The 18394-nt window shown below is 42.0% G+C and overlaps 1 protein-coding gene across 7 annotated transcripts in view; it reads right to left on the bottom strand.

Moving 5' to 3' along the window:
- Nucleotides 1–18394, bottom strand: part of DPF3 (double PHD fingers 3) — a 178127-nt gene that overhangs the window by 119989 nt on the left and 39744 nt on the right. Inside the window, exon 2 of one of the 7 annotated variants that reach the window (XM_051620438.1) lies at nt 4113–4142. The exons of the other annotated variants lie outside the window; for them this stretch is intronic. The gene's annotated coding sequence lies outside the window, so the exon portion shown is untranslated. The remainder of the gene's footprint in view (nt 1–4112; nt 4143–18394) is intronic. 7 annotated transcript variants of the gene reach the window in all.

Genomic DNA, 18394 nt, shown 5'->3' with positions numbered 1-18394 from the left:
TCCAGAACCGAAGGATGAATGCTAGCCTTGCACCACATTGAGAAGTATTTTTACCAGAGAATAAGTTTTATTATTTCATTGCAGCAGACCTCAGAAACAATCAGTATTGTTTTTAATACCTTTTTGGGACTTGCAAGACCCTCTGTTTCAGCTCTCTGTCTGCTACCCTCTCAATCTACGTTTCTTCCACTGTGTCAATTGCCTTTCTTCTTGAAACATTAGTGCCAAAGAGAAGCTTTTGCTTTTGGCATTCACTCCAGAACCATTTCAGATTAACTTGTGCATATCTGCTACAGTATATGTTATCATAATCAGTGGGTTATTACACTCCTATTCATGCTCTGATCAAGGCCCTGCCAGGTTGGCTTTTTGTGTAAAGGACTCCATTAGAACCTGTACAAGCCGATGGGCACCAATTTACTTCTAGTACCATGGCTGGGACAGGGAGAGGATTCTTATTTTCTGTTCTGGATGTAATGAGAAATCTCTTCATCATGAAGTTCTCAGAAAGTATCAGGCCTGACACAAGAAGTAAAAAATCCCCTAACATCCCATATGGGACACCAGACCAGACATACATGGTCAGGGCACATGGGCCATAAAATCTCTGTTGCAGTGTGGATTTGCCTCAAATGGGCTTGCAGCCACTTCTGACAGGTAGCCAGAGGAATATCTCTGTCTTTCTCCTATGCTGGCAACAAAACTCACTTCAGCCTGGGAAAACGTCCACGCCTCCCTCTGGCTGCATTATTTTAAAGGAGTCACGTATTGCTTTCAGATCCATGAGAAGTTTGGACCACTGCACATGCTCTCCCTGGCATTCCCCTACTCCCATCTGAACCAGACTGTACCACAAGGAGTTTGATGTGGGAAAAGCATAAGAGGGGAGTGCAAGAGAAAGCTGTTCTTCCCTCATTAAACTTCAATAGGCACCTAGGCCAAATAACACTGCACTACAGTTTGGATTTATGTTTCCCAATTAACACAATTCACAGTATAAAGTTTTCTCTTTCTGTTTTGAAGGGGAAGGAAGAGGAGAAAAACCACATTCCAAGCATTTGGCACAACAAACTTCCTCAGCTATCCTCTGGGAACAAAAAGGGAGCGGGGGCGGAGGGGGAAGGCTTGTCACCACACAACTTAAAAAAACCCTTCTTTGCTGGCTCCGCTCTGTCTCAGGGGTAGATCCAAGTGCTTGCCCCACTCATTAGGGCTTCAGGCCCAAAGCACTTGACATTCATCAGAAGAAGCAAAACAGCTCCAAGGCAATGGAAGGGGGAAGGGAAGAATCCCTGCAATGGCAGGAGTTGAGAAGCAAAGAAAATTGAAGGATCTGCAAAAAGATCACAACATAAAGAGGGTATGGAAGTCTTCTGCTTCTGAGGACCATCACACACAGATGACTCATCTTGGTGTAGTTGCTACTGAGCACAAAGCAGGCAGGTAAAATGCCTCCTCTGCCTTCAACCGGGGCTCACCATTGTGGTTAGATTAGAAACCACTACTAGCTGACAGCAACACTGTTGGCTCTATCACATGCAAAACAGTTATTATCTCCTTTTTATCCAAACATACACTCTCTACTCTTCTCCCCAAAGAGAACTGCATGCCATATGCCCTAAATACTAAAAAATGTCATCATCTTTGGTGAGAGTTATGAGAGAAAAGCTCTACAGAGATTCTTTCCTTCACGTTTTTGTCCAACAGAGACTAAGCAGTTACACACCAAATCTTTCTCAACATAAAGACTAGGAGATAGCACCACGTCACTCAGCGGAAAACAGGACATTTTTGCAAAAGTCAGAAAATAATTTGAGATGTTACACAGCTCAACAATGCTCAACCTGAGTTCCTTAAAACATCACATGTGGGTTCTGGAGGAATGTGTAGGCTTAATCGGAACCTCTCTTTGCTCAACAAACAAGAAGGCTTAGCCAACATTTCAAAGCACTTGATATTGTTCTTTACTCTTTGATGTAGTCAAAGACAGAGGCAGAAAGATGGAGAGATGGGAAGCAACTCTCTTCACCAGCAGTCAGGAAGAAAACACAATAGCAGAGTCCTACCAGCTAATCATGATCTGACACTGCACTAAGGCATCTGCTAACAACTTACCATCAATACATAAAAATTATGACAAAGCATGCAGAACAACACATCACAGCATAGCATCAGGTCACCACACCTTGGTGATTATGTCACTTCCTCTCTGCTCATTCAAGAACCAAACTTTTCAGGTTTGACTATCACTAATCTATAGTGTTGTCTATACACAGACAGGTGGCATAGACTTAAAAATTACTCACTGCCACAGGGAGATTCCTGTTCATAAGGGTGCCATGGATTTCTTTTAATATTTTACTTTGGAGGAGCTATAGGAACTCACCTTTGTTTTTTAAATTCAAAGAATGTCTTGTGTTTATTTGATATTTTATGTCTTTAGATATGATACCAGGTCCTTCTTGTTGTGGGGGCAATGAAGAGCTGGGGGATCTCCTCTCTTGCTTGCCACGTAACTTCTTGCCAGAAAGAAGTTCAATTATAAGAAAATTATACATGTATATGAATGGTAAGTTCAGGGCTGTCTTTCTCTCTCTTATACCCTTTTGGTCTAGCAAGCCAAAAGACTGAAGGAAGGAAGAGCAGTACAAGTACAGAGCATGTAAAAGGAAACTGAACCTTCAGGCTGAAACCAGCTGACAAACAGCTGGCATGTATGTCTTCACTTAGCAACATGTTAGATGAATTTATCTCCCCACTAAGCAGCTCCTACTCCATTTCACCCTTCATAAGTTTGTCCATCAGCTGATGAGGTTTCTCAGTTTTGCCTTATGCATCCATAAGTAGAGAAACAGCTGGAAACTGCTGCAGCATCTGGCCAGCATCTGCGGTGAAAAATTCCTAGAGGATCTAAGGTGATAGAAGGTATGGTTATAATTTACTATAGGCTGACATGTTTCTGAGGTTATTTTTAATATCCAAAATCTGAGACTTTTCAGAATCCTTATGCTGCATGCTTTTGCTTAGGTTTGTTTGCTTTTCTGTTTTCTGTTAATTCTACCTACATAAAAGAGAAAATCTTGATAAAATAGTGAAGAAAGGATCCCAGAACACATGGTTCTGCAGAAAGAAGAGGACAAACTTCTAGCAATATCCACTTTTCAGAGAGTTGTTAGTTTTCTAAAAATTGCAGTAAAAATATAGTTTCTGCAATTATCTGCTTCCTTCAGGTTTGTATGTTCTATAGTAATTTGTGGGACATGTTTATGTTTTGTCCTGAAGGACTACACTGGCTATCTTTCTATGTGATTGCAACTGTCAATATATTTGAGGACAGCAACAGCACAGAAAAAAATGTGGAAGTAGAAAAAATGCTGCTTGATTTTCTCAAACATATACTCTTGCAGTGACAGGTAAATTAGGAAAAAATAAATTTTAACTTAAGTCTAGATTTAAGGCCTGAATCTGAACTCCAGAAACGTAATTTACTCATGCAGTTGTACATGTGATTGTCATTAAAGCTTGCATAGACTGAGCACTCCATTCTGGTTTTTCCTAGTATTTTACACTCACTTTGCTAAGGTAAAAAGACTGCAAAAGATGGAAGAAGAACGAGGCCACAGCTTCGGTGTTGATATTTGCCTGTGCATTGAGGGATTTGTTCAAAGGGTTGAAGCGACAGGTATCAATCCAAATCAGTCCAATGGGGAAACTGTTAACCATGGCACCCACTGAGCAAAACAGCAATACCATTGGGAATGATAAATTTGAATAAGGAAGGAAAGATGGCAAGGAAAGAGTGCAAAGGGAGCAGTAAATGGAACACCACACATCAAGGACTGTGTGTCTTTGAACAACAAAGGACTGGAAGTTACACACTGAAAGATGGAGCCCAGGCTCCAGCAACCAAAGAAAATAGTGTATAAGGTATTTAGCACACAGTGATCCACAAAAAACTGGGTACAAATTCTCAGTATTCTAAAAAGCCTTAAGATCTATAGTAAAAAAGACCAGCACTCTCAAGTACTATAATCTGCCCCAGAAAGATAAAAAGACATCACTGTTACAGGGCATGCACAGTTCTAAGGGATTCAAGGGATAAATGTGCTTACATAGTTCCAGGAGGTGATCCATGTCCCGTGCTACAGAGAAAGGCAAAGAAGGAAACAAGGAAGACAGTTGACAAGCATCTCTAGAACTGTGGACTCCTATCCATCCTTCTTTTCAAATCACAATATATACAAGGGACAAATAGACCTTAAAACTATATATAAGGCCCATTCCAAATTCTAGAGCTGAAACATCATTGTAGAAGGGAGCAGGAAAAGTCAGGTAAGGCACAAAACCTCATCTCCCTAGATTCAGGAGCTTCACATGTGTTATTTGACTGAAACTTTCCTAACAGCTTCCAACTTAAACTTGAGATTCAGGCACATCTATATTAACTGGAAAAATAGGCAGGAGGGGGATTAAGTCCAAGTTCAAGTAACTTAACCCCAGACTTATGGTAGAGAAGTCTTTTTTTATCTTGATATTCCCATCTTTCTTTCTGTATTTCAGCTACCACCTGTACCTGGTACGTAGAGTACTTCCAAATCAAACCAGTCAAAAAATCGTAAGTTGGGTCACGTTTCTGAACTGGAAGATTATTTTGGATGTAGATATTTCTGCAGCCAGCAAGTCAGAAATTTCAGTTGCAAAACTGAAATCTTCATGCAGTCCCTACCTTCCAGGAGCTGGAGTTGCTAAGAAAGTAACAGATTTTGAAATAATTAACAAAACCACCATCAAATGCCCAGAGAATAAACACAGAATGGTACTAGCGTGTTAGTCCCTAACACACATCTGAGCAAAAGCTGGCAATCTGAGCTCAGTGAAACCTCTTTCTCCACCAGCCAGGTCTCCCTTAATTAAACAAACTCTAAATAGAGCCTGTTTTTCTCTTGTGAAGAAAATACTTTTCTGGAAGACGGCTGACTCAGTTCCTATGTACTTCAGAGAACTTTCAACTTCCATCAGTGCAAAAAGGAGAATCAGGACACTTTGTACTGTTCCTCCTATAGCTCTGTAACAACTGAAGCCATTTTAGAGGGACTGACAAGACTTTAAAAAGAGCTTATTGAAGGAGAAGGTTCAGGCTACTGAAATTAAAGTAATTAATCAATCCAAAATCAATACTCATAATTTAGCCCATTTATTAACTGTTTTGCTTTCATAGGTTTGACTTTGAAACCTAACAGTTTGCAATCTGTTGCAGTCCCTGGAGCTTGATTCTGTCTTGAATAAAACAGAAGAACAAACCATGGGCAAAAACTGAAGCAGCACTAGGAACCCTTCCTGTCTCCACTTTTATTCAGCCAGCATGCCCCAAAGTTGGCTGATGAAGTGGATTCACAGACTTGTCATGGTTGGAAAGGACCTCTAAGATGACCTAGTCCAACCATCACATCACCAAGTCCTGTGAATCAGGACACAATAGAAGTCACATCCCCACTACACCCTCGAGTGACTTCCTCATGGCTATAGAGTCATGACTGCAAATAAAAATGGCTGCCCTTTTTTGAACAAAAATAGGTCCTCCTGTATGTATCCCAGCATATCCAAAGATACATAAACATATCTTCAATTTGCCTTCTCGCTTGCCTGAAATCGCTCAGTAAGAAGGTCTGAAAATATAAGTCACCTCACTGTAAAACTACATTTTCCCAATTTTACCCCATTGAAAATCCGTTGATTACCACAGGGCTAAACAAGGACGGACTTTGTCCTGTCTTTCTGCTACAGATAGCATTTTATGGTAACTAAGGGAATAAAATAATCATAAGAGCATAATGATAGCATGTGTTTTGCTAGCTGCTGTTCTTCACATGGGGCAATCACTGGCAATTCTTGGATTTAATCTCTCCCCTTCCCCAGCCATGCAGTTGATTACCACTCTCATTTCCAGTTAAAAAACCTTGATCATCGTAAAGCACATAAAGGAGCCTCTGACCCCAGCTAAGGGAACAACAAGAGAAGACATTTGGTTCTTTGAGAGAGAAGTAGATAAAAAGGAAAAATGACAGCTGGAGTCAGGAGGAGCTAGTTAGTGGATTGCAGGCCCAGGAGGGTGCAGGGTGGGGGCCCACGAAAGAGAAACAACAAGAGACTGCAGGCAGACTGCTCCCTCTCCTTCCCTAGATCTCCTTTGAGTCAGTAAGAATGATTGCAGCAGATGTCAGGACCCATGGGGATAACTCCTTTGGCTTTCTTATTTCTTCACAAAAAAGGTAACCTAGAAAATAGAATAAATATTGAAGAACAAAGAAAAATGAACCAATATCTCTGCTTCGACACATGGGAATGAACACAAAGGTGAACGCCAACTCATAATGACCTGTGGTATGTAAATACGCTTAAGCCAGCAGGAGGAATTTTTCTGGGTCTGGTCCAACAGGGGCAATCATTTACAGGATTTGACTGGGATTAACCTGTGGTTTCCACTTCAGGATACAACAGAGAAATACAATAAGCAAAGACAAGGCAAGTAGCAGTTGTAAGGAGCATCCCTTTTCCTCTCTGACACACACAACACAGCCCGCTTGCAAATGCTCCTGGCAAGCGTGTCTGGGTTCTGGGAACACCCCCAGAAAGGAATCACTACACGTGGGCGGGTCGGCTTCCCAGCATGCTGCCCTGAACCCACGAGAGCTCATCCCTTTCTAAAGCATCAAATACCCTTCAGCATTACTCAGGACACCAGACATAAACCAACAAATTTTGGTCAAAGCATTTCAGGCCACATTCACTGCCGCTGGTGTAACTCCCTTGAAGTCCATGGAATTACACCAGGAAGAAAGAGGCTGGCTGTTCAATATTGCAGCTTGCCAGATTGTGCATCTGTGTTGGTTCTTTGGTTTTGGAGACACAGTTCTACAAATTATCATTATGAAATAGATTTTAAAAGATCGCGTTCTCAGGGCAGAGTAAGAAGAAGCCCACTTCCATCTACCAAGTCCCTTTTCCTCCATGCCACACACCCACAGATGGACACTACACTTTTTCAGATTTGCTAATCTGCAAAGGTGTACAAAGACAACAATGATTTTAAAGGCTTCATACTAGAAGTCTTTTCCTGTGGACAAGCAACCTAGCAATGAATGTTGGATGAACCTTCCTACTTTTCAAAGATTCACGTAAGGCATCTTAAAAAAGACCTTCAAGTGAAAAATGTGTGTTTTGGCTTTGTGCATCAGGAACAAGGGGAAGCTCAGGGACTGCAGAAGGGAATACAGAATTCTGACCTCTGAACATACTTTTGACCACTTTTATAGCAGAGAAGTTGCATGCACTTTAGGCACACTCATTACTAGCAGAGGTTTCTTAAACCAGATTCTTCCAAAATCTGTAATTCCCTCCTTTATAACAATAGGTCTTTAAAATGCAGTAGTTTGGAGGTTTCCCATTTGATCATTCTGGTAAACCCATATTCAAAGAGGAGGAAGTTGTGTGAAGTCCTGAAAAATAAAAAAGCACCCCACTACTATATTCCTTTGATGGGCTCATCAGGAACCATCCCTCTAGACCACTTGTTTGACTCAAAGGCAAAATGTAGTTCACAGTGAAATAAACAGCAGCTAATGAAGATGAACCTATTTGCTTATACAGCCTTCCTGGCTAAAATACAGCACCAGCTCCAAGTATTATTTAACTTGGAGGTAGCAACGATAGTGAGCAACTGATTACACAGCTTCTCCACCAATTCTGAACCAACATTTATCTCCTGTGTACAACAACGGAGATATAACTGGGCTCTTCTCCTTAATATTTCCTAAGCACCCAGAAACATACTTAGCACCTTGTCTAGCAAACAGAAGTGGAGCCCCAGCACCAAAAACACTTCACAACACTCAACAGTCTCCCACACCTGCACCTGGAGGGCAAAGGCAAATGCTGTTACAGAAAAGGTGTGAGCACTCCAAGTCAGGGACTATGTCAGTACATGTTTACATGGTGCCTTGTGTAGCAGGGCCCAAATGCAGAGTGGAGCCCCTGGGCACAGGGCAGGTTTTTTCTTCTGTCTGATTTTAGGAAAAATCATGCAAGGTAACAGAGACTGAACTGAAAATGTTTGGTAAAGAATCATTTGTGTGCTTTCTCTGTAAATACCAATAGATGATAACCTGGGTTTCACGTTATTTTCATCTGAAAGGCAAACCTGCTATGGTGGGAATGAATTCAGCCAAAACAAAACAAAAAAAAACAACAGGGCACCAGTGTGACTAGAAAAAGAAACCAACAGTTTAAGAAGAGTAAGTGCTCAGCATTCACCATGGGAAGAAAAAAAAATTAAAATAAAAAAAGAAAGACAAGGAAGAACGCTAATTAAAGACACAGTGTGGTTGCAGGAGAACACACTGAGATCCCCCCCACTCCACCCCTGCCATCCGTATGACAGTGCTGCTTTGTGGAACAGAACAATAGGTACATTATACTAACCTATAATTATCCCAAGAAGAATGATAGCAAAGTCAAGGCATTACATGAACATTGGAATATTGGATACAATCCCGTAAGAAGCAAGGGGGAGGAGGAGGAGCTTTAAAAAGAGATTGAAACCTTCCCAGCACAGAACATCAAAGAGGAAATGTCACGTTCTCTTCACGTTTATTTGGGTTTTTCTTTTATTTGATGTGATGATTTAAACACAACTCCCTTATTCATGCATTTCTTGGCTTCTTTATGCTGTGATTGGTTCCAGTACTGTAACATCCTCCTTCAACAGCATGGTAGATTTGGCTCAAGCAGGAGCTCAGCTCAGTGCATGACTGCAACATGTGTACAAGCAGTGGGTGACAAGAAAGGTGGATGGAGATGTACTCCAGCTCTGGACAAAGAAAAGCGAGGGCCTGGTGACTCAGTGAATGCATAATCAGGTGTTATCAAGACTCAGGACACACAGGCACTCAATACCTGCGCTCTCATTCCAATCAGATAGCAGGTATGAAACACAGGAAGCAGTGAGGCACAACTCTACACCTGTTTAAAACATGCTGCTTGCATTTGGAGTGTTATGCAACGTTGGAGAAATACGGGAAGAAAGACTTGGAGTTGTGGGGTTTTGCTTCCTCTGTTTTTAAGAGACAATATGTTGCATTAGACACTCAGCCCTTGTCCCAAAGTAACCAAAAAGAGTGGAAAAGCCTAACAATTCTGCAAAATCTAAATGTTCCTTCTTTTTTTTTTTAGAGTAGGCAACTATTACAACCTGATGTAAGCAACTGTATTGCTTCATGGTTCACAAAGTGGACCATGCAGGAGTATACAAAAAAGCAGACTAATACAATCACTTTTTCCTTTGCTTGTTCTATGGAGACTCTGCTCTTCCCTGTAGACATTGCTGAGTCCCGTTTCTTCCAGAGAGAACATCCAATGCTGCAGTGCACTGTGCCTCCAAATTATGACAAAGATTAGAAACACACCTACCAAAAAAAAGATCAGCCCTTGCGGGATCTTGCCATGTCACTTGTATACATCTGCACTGAGGCCTGAGTGTTCCTCTTGGAGCTTCCCAGCCTGCAGTGTGGTCAGACATGCCTCCCCTGAGCTACAAGCTGGTTATGCTCTGTAGCTAGGAGGTGCCAATGTGAAGAGTTACCAAAGACACTTACGGCCCAGTAGTGACAGGCTCTGTTGCAGGCAGCAGTCGGAGCACTGTTCGCTAAAGGGATTCAAACCTCATCTAGTGTTCAAAGATGGAAAAATACTCCAAGGAGCCCCTACTTTAATTTACATGAAACAGGACACCTCTGATCACCCAGTTAGTACCATTTAACCTCCATGGAACAGCTCAGAGCTGTTGTTAAGTTCGTGCACGCGCAGAAACCAGTGTTTCAAGCTGGGGCGACTGTTGGACTTCGCAGGAAATGTGTGGCACTGCTGAGTGCAGGAAGTGATCAGCAATGTCTCACCTTCGAGACGGAAGGAATGCAGGTTCCTGCAGAGCTCAAAAGGCAAGGGGAACTGGAAGAGACTGTTTTGCATGGAGGCAGAAGTTTGATTGCTCTGCTGGAAGGAGGAGCTCCTGGGCTGGAAATAACCTGGGCCTTGACCACTGGCTCTGATGAGGCAAGGTGCTGCCCACCAGCTGTGTGACCATCAACGCTGAGCCTTTGGAGTCCTGCACTAGCTCCTGAGCCAGGCTGCTGCAAGGTCCTGCAAGGGGAAAGTGAGAGCTGGGCTCTGCCTGAACCCAGCAGGCAGTCTGAAAGCAGCTTTTGCACACCTAGAGACTGCAGGATGGTAATTTTGGGAAAACAAAGTAAAAGTTTGCATTCTCTCTGCTTATGTCCCCATTTGTAGCCCTGCCTGCAGCCACAGCCAAAAAACTCAGATCCCATGCTCAAGAAAACAGGAGATTATTAAGCATCCCCCCATTCATTCTGCTAATGGGTCCCTAGTCCCCTCTCATTTTTGGCTGCCCCAAACCAGCAGGGAGGGAAATGGAATAGATATGTCACATTCCCATGCTCCATCATGCCTGCTCACACTGAGGAGACAAAAAGACAGGAACATCTGCAAGAGAGATAAGCAGCTGTCTGGCTCCAGTCAGCAGCTTGGGGCCCTCTCCGTTCTTGCTAACAGAAGGTGTTGATACAGACAGTGACCAAGAAGTTCTCTCAGTTACACCAGGTTACGAGGAAAAAATCAGCACAACTCCATTGGCTTGGGAAGGATGGTTCCTGATGTCATGCTTCTGAAGCTGGGAGCAGAATCTGGCACACAGGCAATTACAGAAGTAAGTTAGAGAAGATAGGAATTGTCCAAGAGAGGCAAAATGACAGGGCATAAATCCAGCTTCTTTACAAAAAATGCTGGATAGGACAGTGCTGACCCCTTTTTGTTTTTACTGTAGAACAGATAACTTCCATAATAACAGCCATTTTTATCTGGACACTATGTAATGGAAAACCTACCCTCGACATTTCATACTTCTCTCACTACAGACACCCAGCTGATCTCATAACCTTCCTCCCTCTGCCACATCCACACATCCACAGCTATCCTCTCCATGCAGTGCAGCAACTCATATTTCATCTGTACCATGAACTTCATGAGTTTGTAACTCTGCCCACTGAGTGTTGTCAAAAAGCCACCAGCTGGAATGAAACCTATGCAGCTCTGTGGCCTTCTGAGTGATTACAACTATGACACTTAAACCCGCTAATGTGCTAAGCATTTTCTGGCAAAGTTGGTGGGTTACTATGGTATTTTGGGAGGGGGTAGGAGCTTGAAAAGCTGTCTTCTTTGGAGAGGAGTAGAAGGAAGGAGACAAAAATGTAACAAAGCAAATTCCTCAGCAGTCTGATACTCAGCAAACTCCCCAAACTTGCCATAACAAGGCTTACATTTCAAAGATCCAAAAACAGCTTCCCAAGACAAAAATAAACTTGTGTGTTCCTGCCAGGTGGATGCACAGGACGGCCTTTTGATGAATGTCTTTTGATTTCCTAGAAGAAGCAGTAGTTTCCCTTCCTCCTGCCTCTGTTCTGGCCTTGGTAAAAGCAATGTCTGGTACGTTTATTCTCATGCTTTCCATTTTTTTTCAGCAGAAATCACTGTGTCTCATTTTTTACTTAGATGAGAACCAGAAGAAGCCAACCCAGAAGTACCACAGGCTTTGTTATGTGGAAAACCTCCAGGACTTAAAGTTCTGACCAACTGCTTGGCATTCCTGCTAAACTGGGGGCCCAGGCAGGTTTGACTGAGGAGCACAGTAAGGCATGGGGAGTCCAGCATAGCTCCAGGCAGACGCCTCGTGCAGGATGTCCCACACTTCTCATCTCACCTCCTCCGCAAGAACTTTTGCACATTTGCTTCCTGCCCACTGCTCCTGCACATATTCAAAACTTGCTCAAAGAATGCCATTAGAGTAAGTGTTCTCTAGTGGTGTAAGGGTAACAACCTTTGGGGGAAAATATTAAAATATATTTTTCCAAGGTAGGGCCATCTCGGGAACTATTTTAAAGTAGTGGTAATAAGCTGGTCTGAGTCAGAATTACATCTTGAGTCGATGTTCTTACAAGAATCAGAACATTAAAGAAAAAGTGCTAAAATGTAAGAGGCAAAGAACAGCAAGAAATAAAGGTACACCAAGTACTATGCTATTTGACATTCCCTCCACTCTCACATGGGTAGTGCTGGAAGACAGGATCATCTCCAGAACAAAAGAGATGCAGACACAAAGCCAGAGCTGACTCAGGTTACACTACTGAGCAAGACATTTTTACAAAGTAAAACAATTTCACAGAATTGTCAGAGTTGGAAGGGACCTCTAGAGATCATCCAGTCCGACTTCCCTGCTAAAGCAGGATCCTCTAGAGCACATTACTCAGGACTGCATCCAGGCGGGACTTGAGTATCTCCAGAGAAGGGGACTCCACAATATCCCTGGGCAGCCTGTTCCTGTCCTCTACCCTCATATTAGAGAGGTTTTCTTTACTATTTCATGCTTACAATATTGTTATGGCCCATCTACTTGACCAAGTGAAGGTAAAAGTGCATTTGTTATATGACTGGTTGATAAAAGATAGACAAAAGGAATCTTCCATGAGAAAGCTAGCTTACAGTGTTGGACTCTTTTCCCAAGTAACAAGCAACAAGACAAGAGGAAATGGCCTCAAGTTGTTACAGGGGAGGTTTAGGTTGGATATTAGAAAAAAATTCTGAAAGGATTATCAAGCATTGGAACAGGCTGTCCAGGGAAGTGGCCAAGTCACCATCCCTGGAGGTATTTAAAACATATGTAGACATGATGCTTAGGGATATGGCTTAGTGGTAGTCTCGGCAGTGTTAGCCTTATGGTTGGACTCAGTGATCTTGAGGGTCTTTCCAACCTAAATGGTTTTGTGATTCTGTGACAGTCAACATTATGTTCAAAAGCAGTTTTTTACCTGCGAATATGTGAAAATAGCAAAATGACACGTGACTTGAGACATATAACTGATCAGTAGCATTGGAAATACATGGAAGCAAACTGAAGAACCAATCTTTTTTTAAAACAAAGAACTCAGCTTTTGCTCTAAATACAGCATGTTCTAGGGGACCTAATGGTCTCTCTTTCTTTTCCCTCTTTACAGAAGCAGAATTAAACAAAATTATTGCAAGCATGAACTTTTAGTGGAGAAAGAGTAACCAGAAAGATGGCTGCTTAGCAGAGCTGCAAGAAAGCAAGTGAGAAGCTGGTAGGCCCCTTCTTCAAACCTCTGTGAACTTGCATTAATGTTACAATAGTCCCCATTCAAAATAAAATTAAACATTACCCCATCATACCCCTCAGCATCATCAGCAAATTTTCCCTGCTGTCACTGTGACCTATTCTTCCCCTTCTAGAGGGTCTGGAGACTAGACAAAGCCTAGAGGTGTATACCAAAAGGAAGGAAACAGTAGCAAATTTCACTACTAAAGACCTTTGAAACAACATCTTGCTCTTGTTATCCCAGCTGAGATGCAGCTAGATCAATTGCTTTGTACCATCTTCCCTATCATGCAGGTGCAGGGGCTACCTGATATAGTCTACTTAAAGGTGGAGTCTCAGTGAAAGTCGACTCTCTGCCACTTATATAGCAACAAATTTGAAACCAGCACACATCACTGAGGACCAGGTGGCACTTCCTTCCATGCAGGCATTGTCCCTCTGAACACATACTGCCTTAGCTGTATTTTTCATCACTGAAAACTGCAGGCCAGAACACAAACCCAGCATTATAAAGCTGAGATGCCCTGTTTCTGAGGGAAGGTCTGCACCAGGCCGGAGAAACTAGCACACTCCCATGCTGCAAACTTTCTTGGTCAGCACAGGCACCTGATTATAATCTACAAACACTGGGTATCTCTATAAACCTCCTCTTCTGAGGACTTTACTGAATTAAACCCCACAGAAGCCCCTTAAGAGAGTTATCTGCGCTTTTGCTGATAGAGGAAATAAAGGCACAGGGAGGACATGAACCATCTCCAACCACAGGACCTGCGACATTAGCCTTAACACCTGCACTATTTTAATCAACCAGGCATGCTTTTATCTTCTTCCCTGCCTGTTACATGGCCACTTTATGCCATAGTTCCACAGTCAGCCAGTTTAAGCCAGCATTAGCTAGCACTGACCTTAAAATAAATGTCCTCTACCCTTCTCTTGCCAGTGTTCCCACCCTCACACTGCTCTCGCCCTTATGCCAGCACAAGCTCTTGCATGATCACTAAATGCAAAACAATGATGTAAACAAACAAACAAATATGTTTTAAGTGCAATTGTTTCTCTGCTCTGAACTGCTCCATGGCTGGTACAAGAAAAAATGGTGTCAGGGTTAGGACATATTGTCAGGGACTGCTAGAGGACAAGACTGCAGAACTGGTTTAAACTAATTATGGACCTACACCAACAGTCAGCAAATCCTACAGATCCTTCACAGATCCAGTCTTTTTTTTTCATATTTTGAAAGACATGGAAGCAAGGATGTTATAGAAGTTGTCTCTTCTGTATCAAAATCTCTGAAGGATCTTCACCTTCAAGAGTCATGAACTTGCTATTTCAGTCTTATTTTACTCTTGTTAGCACCTTTAAAGCTTCTGTCATCCATACTGCAAGATATGTGTGATCATACAGACACTCTGAAGAGGACAAGACAGTTTTCCCAAAAAATAGACTAGTCAAAATTACAGTGTCTGCCACCTTAGGCTTTCCACAAGGCCACAATTTTCAACTTTGCTGCTATTTCTCCTTGCAGCATTGCTACTCTGCCACTTTCTTCTCTAATCCTCCACTACCAACCTTAAATCCAGCTAGCTACTCTATCCAGTTTCTCTGCTTGGTACTCAAGCAAGTCATTAATGCACTTTCAAGTGCAATGATAAAAAACTGGCTTGATGGCTAGACCTCTCTTTAAGAGATTATCCTTGACAGAAGCCCAAATGTGGTTCCCTGTTCACCTTGATGATATTGTGAAGGTGCACCAATAGAAAAGCCTCCCAAGAAGAAAGAGGCAGTGTTTAGTGAGACAGTACAGAGATTCTTTCCAAATGGATAGTCTGCATGCCACTCACAAGCCATCCTGTCAACAAGGAACACGGTTACTCTTGTGCATTTGTCAACATAGCATATCAGCAGAAAAGGGTGTCTCTTTCAAAACAAGCTGTTCATAAGCAGCAGGCATAACCCTTGGGATATTATACACACTGGACATACCATAGCAGGGTAAGATGGAGCTTCACTCTGCTTAAAAGCAGAAATGCATCTGCTTTGACTTTTTATCCCCTCTGTCTCTCTTCCTTGCATACTTCAGAAATGTATTATACTAAATCACAGCTGTGATTCCAAAAGAAGCCTCTATGAACAGTGTATTCCATTCCAGTTAATGTTGCTGCCAGGGGAGACTACTTAGGTAGAAGTACTTAAATAAAGAGCTATGAAGGGAAATGCTTCTGTTGCATGTCCTTTAAGTGTCACCATGGTACATGGAGCCTGCTACTTCCCACCTAGTCCTCAAGGCTTCAGCCAGAAGTTACCACCCTTGCCACTTGGCAGGGGGCTGATGCAAGCATTCCCTAACTTCCCCAGTTAAGATCAACTCAAGTGAACAGACCTACTGCTTCAATTATTTGTTTATGCTATTCTAAATTATTTCTTACAAGATGTCTAAAAGAAGGAGCTTAGCTGGCACACCAAGGGGGCATTTACTTTCAGCAAAGAGGCAGAGGCAAGAGAACGACTGCTTCAGCAGCACGACTGCAGCTTGGAGTACACACATATACTGCCTTGGCCTACAGCCATTCCCCGTGATGCAGATAACTGCAGAGTCACATGTTCAGTTCAAGTGTAACGAGTTCGGCCTTTCATCAAGCTATGATATGTAAACAGTGTGTCTATAAATAAATAAATATCCCTCTCCAACACGTCTTGATAGCCTCAACAATCTTCTGTAATACATTAAAACAAAGAAACAGACAGAACCTTAGCTGCTTCTGGATCAGCTCACACTTCATCTGATAACAACCACCAAGTATCGTTGGTGATGTCAAGTATGTCACTGATAGGAAGGGGGAGTCTCAGAACAAGTCTCTAACTGCCAAAGCCCCATGGGCTCCAGAAACAGATTGGTATCTCCTGGGATACTCTGCAATTATACAAGAGATATCACCAGTTTTGCTACTGGTCCCCAGTATTTGCCCTCCTTACACTGCTGCATTATGAGCTACTTGGACAGGAAGGCTGTGTTTTTGTGAGTTAATTTGAAACCCCAGGCAGTATGGAGTGCATAGCTGGTACTTCACGAAGCAATGTTCTGCCCTCAGTGAGTCACTGTTGAATCAAAGCCCAAACTTGGTGTTCATACAACACTGGATGCCTGAATCAGCTCTGAAGTGGAGGTCCTGACACACCATAATTGCTGGAGATCCTATAGAATTTATCATATGAGTAAAATCCACTCCAGGGGCAGGCTGCACTCCACTAAAATGTGGCAATGAATTTGCCCTCATGAAAACAAAAGAGAAGCAACTTCTTAAGGGCAGAAGGAAGAGGAGTTATGTGGCGATTTTGTAGCACTCATGCTAGGCTATGAACTCTCCTGGGAAGAGCACTCACCTTCTGTTCCCTCCACAAAAAAAAACCTCACAGCAGTGCCAGGCCTTTCTTCAGTGTGATGGGAGGGCTGGGGGTCTCTTGTAACAAAGCTTTCAGTAAAAGGAACACGACCAACTTCAAAGTCACATTCCTATCAGAAGGTTTTAAACCTCGTGTTAACGTAAGTCATGCTGAAGGTCACTGTAAGGAAGACACTAGGAGACAAAAAAAAAAAAAGCTAATGCTCCTCTGTTTGCTTACACTGCAGTTTTGACTATTCTTTGCTTTTATTTGGATCTCATCATTTTTCACACATTTCATACAGAACCAATGGAAGAAAAAGTATAGGAAAAATAGAAAAATAATTTAAAACAATTATAAGGCAAATCTAGTGTCTGAGTCTTCTGCTGAATTTGAGTTTCACAGTAGTAGTCCCTTTAATTTCTCTAATTCAGAGTACTTTTCCATCTTCTTTCTCCAAAACTGTACAGCCAGAAACAGACAACATGTTTCCATGTTGTAACCATCCTTATAAATATTTAATAATGTACATATACTCAAGCTAGAATAAGCCCTATATAGGAAACCCATAGCTAAATTTTAATTTACAGACATCTCTGTGAACTAAAGTAAACAGCCCCCTCTCAAATTGTATTTGGGGCAGGCACACAGAACTGGCTTCATTATTTCAGGACTAATCCACTGCTTTGGGAAATTTTATTACAGCTTTATAGCCAGCCACCTTGGAATCTCACTAGCAAATTAGTTGAGCTGCAATTTGGACACAGTCTGCCTGGTCTGGCACAACTGAGCTAAGATTCCATTTGAGCACAGCCCTCCTACAGGACAGCACAACTCCATTCCCAGCAGGCTTACTATCCCACAAGAGAACTTCCACTCTGTTTTGGCTTTTTTAACTCCTTTTTGCAAGCTGGAATGTAAAAGGAGGAAATTTTTACTTTTCAGAAATTTGTCATCCAAGATGGTTCCATTCTAGTAAAGGCTCAAGTTGCTTCTTATTAAGTTTGAACTTGCTTGTCCTATTTTTACTAAGGGCTCTCCTGATGTAGAGTACAATAATAAGAATTTGTACAATTAGCTCTGAATGCAACTTTTGTTCTTTATACCAGTGGGACAAGTGAGGAGTGAACACAGAGTTACACTTTCCCTGTTAGATGCTTAAGTATCATCAACTGGTGCTGGTCAACATACACCTTGATCACTGTAGTTTTCTGTATGTGGCTTTTAGATAACTATGAAGATCCATCAATAAAAAGAGTTACTAGCAAGTAATACCTTTCTTATGAAGTATGAAAAGCCCCAGTGCTGAGACATTTAGATCTGCAGTGAAGACTAAAAAAATTTCTTGTTTTCAGCCACATTTTTAAATAAATGGAGGGTGGCAGGAAAACCAGAGAGAAATACTTTGAGATAATTTAATGAAATTTGCATCCTCACATAGTGTTTTTTTAGTCTAATTCCAGTCAATACAAGTCAGATGACGGAACTATGAGCACCTGTACAACAGTGAGTCTGTTTCTTCAGGTTCACGTGTGCCAAAAACATTTCTGAAGAAAAAGTTACCTAAGAAAATTGTACCAATTTCTGCTATGCACCAAAGTCCTCACCCAGCTTCATCTGTAATGGTTACATCACCACCTTATCAAGGGTTACTGCCCCAGCTTTGCGGAAAGAGATTCCTAATTTGCATCAAGCAAAACAAACTGGGTTAATTTAAATACTGTAAGTTGGTGGTCAGAACTAAACCAACTGATTTCACCTGAAATGAAAGCACTT

This window comes from Apus apus, chromosome 5 (genome assembly GCF_020740795.1).
Source record: "Apus apus isolate bApuApu2 chromosome 5, bApuApu2.pri.cur, whole genome shotgun sequence".
Lineage (NCBI taxonomy): Eukaryota > Metazoa > Chordata > Aves > Apodiformes > Apodidae > Apus > Apus apus.
Note: the sequence above shows the minus strand (reverse complement) of the source record. Positions and strands in the feature narration are given on the sequence as shown.